The sequence below is a fragment of the Citrus sinensis genome, chromosome 7, assembly GCF_022201045.2.
Source record: "Citrus sinensis cultivar Valencia sweet orange chromosome 7, DVS_A1.0, whole genome shotgun sequence".
In the NCBI taxonomy this organism is placed as follows: domain Eukaryota; kingdom Viridiplantae; phylum Streptophyta; class Magnoliopsida; order Sapindales; family Rutaceae; genus Citrus; species Citrus sinensis.
Window position 1 is genome coordinate 6,543,938 of NC_068562.1, and position 7,507 is coordinate 6,551,444.

Consider the following 7,507-nt stretch of genomic DNA (forward strand, 5'->3'; position numbering starts at 1 on the left):
CGGATCCTAATTTAAATTTAGAAAAATAATTGCCAATCCCCAAATAAAAATTCGAGTCAGTAACCTCTCAACAATTTACTGCAAGCTTCATAAAATTCCAGTCTCTGCCCATTGAGTGAAGCATATATTGTTAGTATAGCCGATGTTGTAGAATTGATGTTAATGTCACATGTTTCAGCCTTAGCAATTAATGTTGAAGGTGTTTGCTGTTGAATGAAAATTTACAAATATGAGATAGCTTCAATTTTTTTTTTTAATATAGCTTAAATTTTTTTTTTTTCAATTCAGTTAGCTTATTGCCTTGTTAAAGTTCTGGCCACTGAGAAAGTTATACAAATGAGATTGAAAAAAGGGGATCTCAAATCATATAATCATCAAATTAAAGGAATGAAAATGACTAACAATATAATTCAAAAAGGTATATATAGATTTGCCATCCAATTGACGCTTGCTATATCATCGTTCCTCGCATATTAGCCATAATTTTGAAATATTTAGGATAAATATCAAATTATTCCACTCATGAATTAACTATCTTCAAATTATCCCCTTATTTTTAAAAACCTAAATTTACTCCTCAAATCTTATTATTTCTCCATTAATTTTAATTGTTAAAAGGGTAAATTAGTATCTGTAAAATTTGAAACATTCAGTAATCGAAAGAAATCAAGCCTTTCTATATCTTCACTCTTTTATATTTATTATTAGATAAAATGACTAATGCCCCTGGCTTGTATTTTGGAGAACAAAGATACTTTAACATAAATTAAATTAATTTTAATTTAATTTCAAAAAATTAAAATTCTCAAAATTCATTTGTTAATGTTCATTCATCTTCATCTAGTAAAACTCACTTGCTTACTATTCATTTGTTCATTCATTCTCATCTAATAAAACTCACTCTCTTCTGTAAATAAATGCAGTACAATTGAAACATTCTCTCTCCCAAAATTTTTGTTGATAGATAATTTTAAATAAACTATTCGTAAATAAAAACTAAAGTAAAACTAAAATCCAATTAAAATCTGAGCAAGTTTTGCAATAACTCAATTAGTTTTGAAGTCAAAATTCCATATTTGAAAATACTCAGAATAGTTATCGATTATAGTTGCATATCATGGTCAAGAAAATTCTAAGAACTCAAAGGCCATGCATCCATGGCAGCGCGGCCATGGATACCAAACCCATGGCTGCTTGAAATCGTTTATTAACAAAAAACAATTGTTAAAAAAGAGATATTTTTATACTTTAACAGGTCAACGACAGTGAATCGTTATAGTTAACTATTTTTAGGATAATTTGAAATTTTCAAAAGTAGAGAGATAATACAAAGATAATCAATTCACATGTGGAGTAATCTGAAACTCACCCAATCATGTATATTGAATAGATGTATGGTTGAAATTTATATAACTTTTTGCATTTTATTTCTTCTGTTTTAAATATATATATATGAGAAATTTAATTATAACCTAGATTACTTACATGATTAGCGCATAACTATTTGCAAACTACCTACGTTATGCCCAAAATTTTGCAATATTAATTTTGATAGAAAATTGTCTGCAATAGGTATATATCAAATAGAAATAGACTACTCCATTGAAAATAGCTTTTGAATTATCTTGAAATTGAAAGGCCATTCATAGATTTAGTGCTCTTTTACTTTTGTTGTATTTAGAATTTGCCTACTTCTCTCAGGGATAGCTAATTTGCATCGGGGGTTTGGTACCCCAGTCCTTTGTCTTATAGTAAATGAGCCTTTGGATATAATCCCACGGCTGCAGAAGTGACACAAAGACAATTGGAGGTAACCGGAAAAAAAGGTAATGGGCCGGTAATGTAGAGGGGAAAGAAGAATTTGATAATGGGTCCAACCGTCCAAGGTAAGTTAAGAAGACGTGTATTGAAACAAACAGCAAACAGGTGGATGCAACTATTGGTTGAAAACAATTTGGCGGAAGCGTGCAACTCTGGGTTGAGCTAAGATGGAAGTGAAATTTTCGAAAAAAGTGACGGAAAATTTTTGGAAGAGACGAGGCAATGCATTGCGAAAGTAGGAAAGTAATTGGTGGGGAAAAAAGGGGAAAATTCCCTAACCCTGAGGTTTGAAGTAATAATTAATTTTAATTTTATCCATGTAGTTTAAATAGTAGGCCATGACATTCCCATAATAATAATAATAATAATAATAATAATAATAATATTATTATTATTATTATTATTATTATTATTATTATGACGATGATGATGATGATGGTGGTGATGATAAATTGTGTAATAAAAAAAATTAAAAAGAGTAAATCATCAACCAAGAAATGGAGGTTCTATTGAAATGACGGATAAATTAAAAGAGGAAAAAAGGATGAGAAAAATATCATCGACACTGTATTTTAACAAGTTTCTTTGACAATCCCTATTGATTATTGTAAGTAATAGAAACTATGAGTTGTTTAGTCCGTTACAAAATGAGCCCCAATTAAACTGTAATAATTAAAAAATTAATTAAATTATATGACATGTTATTCAGTAGTCCTTATTTGTTTCGGTAAAGAATTTAAAGTAATAAGTGTAAAATAAAAAATAATAATTTCAGTAGACAGAAACAATTGTGTTGTATATATGCATCAGTTTTTGATGAGTCTGTTCTATTGTAAATCCTAATTTGTTAAGTATAAAACATATAATTCTCCTAATATAGTAACAAACGGAAGGTCTCGTAGCCTGAATTAACCATTTTTCTCACTTTAAAACCACCAGCTAGGGGTGTTCAGAATCAAATTTGATCCGCTCAATCCGTCCAATCCGTAAAAATCTTATCCGTGAATTGGTGGATGGGATTGAATTGAAAATTTAAAAATCCACAATCAATGGATTGAATATGAATTTGTCTCTGTAAATCCGCAAAAATCCGTGAAATCGGGAAAAAGTATTTATTTAATTAAAAAAAGAAAACTCATAAATATAGCAATGCTACTTACTAATAAAAAAATAAATTAATTAAAGTATAGCTAAATTAACACAATATTATATCTTATTCGATAACAATATAAATAAAAAATAATAATTAAATAAGCAAATATAGCTTCGTAAACATTAAAAAGTATAAAGTAAAACAAAAATCCTAAGACAAACAAAACATTTTGGCATATAACACCAAATCTCTACCCCACCGCATGCACAAGCCATGAGTGTTTCACTTCAGCACTTGAGGTAAATAAGTTTAATTGCTTGCTTTCTTTTCATTCTCTTGAATTTTTTTAATTTTTTCATGTTACGTCAAAGCTCTCAAGTTTCAACATTTAAATTGATAATTTTAGTTAATGTTCATGTATTGATCTGAACAAATGAATTTTTTTTTTTTGTGTGTTGTAATTTGAAATTTTGAATGTATTATCATAACTTTATTTTTATTTAAATCTTGTTCAATTTTGAATTTAATTGAAAGTAAAATTATTTTTACATTAGATTTTTTAATTTAATAAATTAATTTTATATTATATTTTTTAAAATTTAATAACTTCGTAGATTGGATAACATAAAAAATTTTAATTTGCAAATCAATCCAGCAAATGGTGAATTGGATATGGATGGAGTCAAATTCGCATCTGATCCGTAGACATATGGATTAGATTGGATTTGGATTGAGTTTCATTAATCCGTGATTGGATTTGACAGAAAATTTATAATCCGCAAAATCGTAGATGAGATATTGATTGATGTCCAATCTATAAAATCCGATCCGCGAACACCCCTACCACCAGCACCAGATAGGTGGAGGAATAGGCATGGACCCCCATCGATAATCAAAGGTAAGTAAAAGATAAGCATCATGTGAAGGGGTACGTGGACCAACATATGCAAATTAAATGAACAAGAACATCCACTAAAGAACAAAGAGTAACGATATTTTTCGGCCAATGACAAGAATAAAGCCCTCACTCTCATCTAGTGACAACTGCCCCCCGGGGAAGTGATAAATAGTACCCACCAGATATCGAGATGTGATAGGAACAAAAGTCGACATCAATATGAAAATTATAATATTTTCAAAACAGTAAATATGTGTTTGGTAGTACCATTTTTAAAAGTTTTTGGGATCCCCTATCTTACATGCATGTAAGATACATGCCTCTCACATAAATAGTGTGTGGGTCCCACATATACACTATTCATGTGAGAGGCATGTATCTTACATGCATGTAAGATAGAGTTTGCCTTTTTAAAAACAACTTTTACTAAATATTTAAGTCATACTTATAATTAAAGAATAATTGTTTAACTAATACATACACAAACATATCATAAATAATTTAAACAAAATAATTATAAAAAATTAAATGATAATAAAATTTAATTATTAACATTAATTGAAAACAGTTTCATATTATCTTTATTTTTATACTATAATTAAAATATTACAATATCTATGATTTAAACAAAATAATTATAAAAATTACGTGATGGGTATCATGCATTACCCAAGTAATCATGTTGCATGAAATTACAATTTTATCTCTTATACCATTCATCTCTACAATTTAGATTTTAAATCAAATCATTCATACAAAAGAATTAAAATAGAATAATAGTTTAATTTACAATATTCACTTTTAATCAATGAGGAATACAACAACAATCAGTTATTTACAAAATTAATTAATACAATGGAATCAACCCAATGAAAACATAGTGGCACAAGAGAAAAAAAAAGGACATCGGACAAACACGTATCTTAGTGAAAAGGTGATGACAAGAATCATTCATAAAAAATGATCTAACAGGAAGTGTTTCCTGTGCAATAAATAAATGGCTGAGATTGAATGTATTGCCACAAAAATTGCCATGAGCACATGCTTTCAGTTATGATGCCCTACATCTTGCAATCTCAAGGTCTAGAGTTTGGGACCATGCCCTTAATATTGCCTACTGTGATGGAAGGTCCTGTTTCAGTCTCACATCTCGTTGCAACTTCACGAAATTCATCCTTCTGATTCAAGGCATGAAATGGAAGATATAGTTTAGAAATTAAAACAGAATTATCATCGTCAACAAGGAAATGGGAGAATATATTGATCAATGATCGATCAGAGAACCACTGAAACTACATTTGGGATTCAGGTGCTTTGTCGAATGCAATAACTACCCATGAAGTGAGGATGGTTGATAGACATAAGCCATCAAGTAAAAAGTGCTTGTTCAACAAACAAGATGCAAAAACACAGCAGTTACAAACATAACATGAAGCCAACATCAAAACAAAATTGTGCAAAACACAGAGCTGAAAATAATATATGGTATATATGTATACATAAGTTCCCAATGTATTTCATATCCAATCACAACCATTTTGTTGTAATTTCAATGCATTCAGCAGAAATTAAAATGAAAAATGCAAATCATCAGATAATAACAAACTACATGTTCCTAGTGTATTATTTATACAGTAAACCTGTAAAACTTTTGCAAGTACCTCGAAAAGATAAACTTATAATCGTGAAGACATAATGAGAATCAATATTATCATCATCATGCGATCACTTTCTTAAAAAACTCAGGATATGCAAAACCCCTAGTTGTAAAAAAAAGATTAATTCAAATGAGTATCTGCCACTTAAATTAATCAAGAATGTTTGATAGAAGTCATTCTTTCTCTCCTCAACCAATTCTATTTCAACTTTCAGCTATTTATTTGCCATTGCACTATTTTTTACAATCATCATCCCTCATTCATCCAAATTCTTTGCAACCCAATTGAATTAATGCACTTCTCTCTTATTCTCAATAACAAGACTTTCCAAATTGTCATTGCCAATATGTTAATTGCTTCTCAGTATGATATAATAAAACAAACGAATCATATGAGCTAACAAACAAATACCAATTTCTTTAATGATGGCTTCACTGATATTGTAGGCAAAAAAATTCCAGCTATTCCAACTGCAAGACACAAACAGGAAAGCAAAAACCAAATCAAACATATTAACATTTTCTCCTGGACATTTGACACAAGATATTCATGCATCAACCAAATTACCTTTCAAAAGGTACACTAAACTCCAGAATAATCCAAAATCCCACTAAAACCAAAATTCTCATGCCACCAAGGTCACATGATATGCAAGTTTATCCTTTTGTAGGTATTAAGTTAAATCCTTGAAAATTGGAGCATGACAATTAAAAAAAAAAGAAAGCCCTTACCCCATTTGAGGTGTAGAAGCCAAGCCATTAGTGAGTTGAAGAGTTCCATAATTAGAAGTATAAAAATCTCGCCAAAAGATTTGCTGAACCCACGACTGTAACTTGCTTTCTCATAACTCTGCAACAAGACACCAACACCAAATCCAATATCCATAACAAGACACAGAACAAGACACATAACCAAAGCAAAAATTAAAGGTTTCTTCTTCATTGACAACATTACCATTTCCACTCTTATTATTTCTCTTACACTTTTTTTTTCTTATTCCTTAAGGCGCAGGGACAAGTAAAGCTTGGAAATATAAGAATAATGAAATAATATGCACAAGATAAATAATAATTACTCAAAATTTACCCAAATAGAATAATAATACCAGTGTAGAGTTGGCAACAATACCCGCGGGGCTCCAAACCCGCGGGGCCCCGCTTAATTTGGGGCGGGTATGGGGCCCCGAAAAACACTGAAAATAAATTTGGGTCTGTTTGGGGATGGGTCTAAAACCCCAAAATTTTTCGGGTTCGGGTTCGGGGATTTTTCCGGATCCCCTAACCCGACCCGAAAATAAAAACAAAAAAAAACTAATTTTTTCCCCCAAAAGAAACCCTAACAGCTCGTGAGCTGCCGTCGTCACTAACAGCCGGTCAGCCGCCACCGTTCGTCGTCACCTACCAACACTCAGCCGCACCTGTTGGTTCTCCTGCCGCAATGCTTTTGCCTTTTCTACTTTTCTTTCTTTGTTTATTTATTAACTGTCTCATTCAAGCTCTGGATACCACCACGAAGTCTGTGAACAACTTAACTGTCTTTTTTGGGTATGGGTCTTTGTGTGCTTTAAAATTTCTGGGCGTTTCAAAATTTCAAGTGAAGAGACGAATTAACAGTGCTGCTGTAGCTAAAACAGGACAGACCATAATGTTTGTAGTGTGTTTTGATGGTGAAGAAATTATGTAGGTCTACAGGTTATTTACTTAAACACTAGGATTTTGTAGAACCGAGGTGCTTGAAAAATACATCTGTAAACAAAAATCTGTCTCCTTCGTTCTAAGCTGTAGCAGCAACAGTAGTTTGAGCAAAAGTGTCGTTTGAGGGGATGGGGGGGATTTATTTGGTTTGAGGTTTTGGGATGCGTGGAGGGAAACAAAGTTGTGGGGTTTGTAATAATTGAGCAAATGGGTTCTGTTTATTTTTCTTGTAGTTTTCTATTTGGTAGTGAGTGAAGAGAGAAGTTCTACTGCCAATTTTCTTCTACATTCTTTTACAAAACTGTTGTAATAAGCTATCTGGGAAATACCATTTAATAATATA

General features: G+C 31.1%; 1 long non-coding RNA gene across 1 annotated transcript; it reads right to left on the reverse strand.

Annotated features, from left to right (window-relative positions):
* Positions 1 to 4,561: 4,561 nt before the first annotated feature.
* On the reverse strand, positions 4,562 to 6,328 carry LOC127898586 (uncharacterized). The gene is made up of 2 exons (XR_008056690.1): positions 6,202 to 6,328; positions 4,562 to 4,990 (listed from the first exon to the last, which is right to left on the reverse strand). It is a non-coding gene; the product is annotated as an uncharacterized LOC127898586 (long non-coding RNA).
* Between the last annotated feature and the right edge of the window lie 1,179 nt (positions 6,329 to 7,507).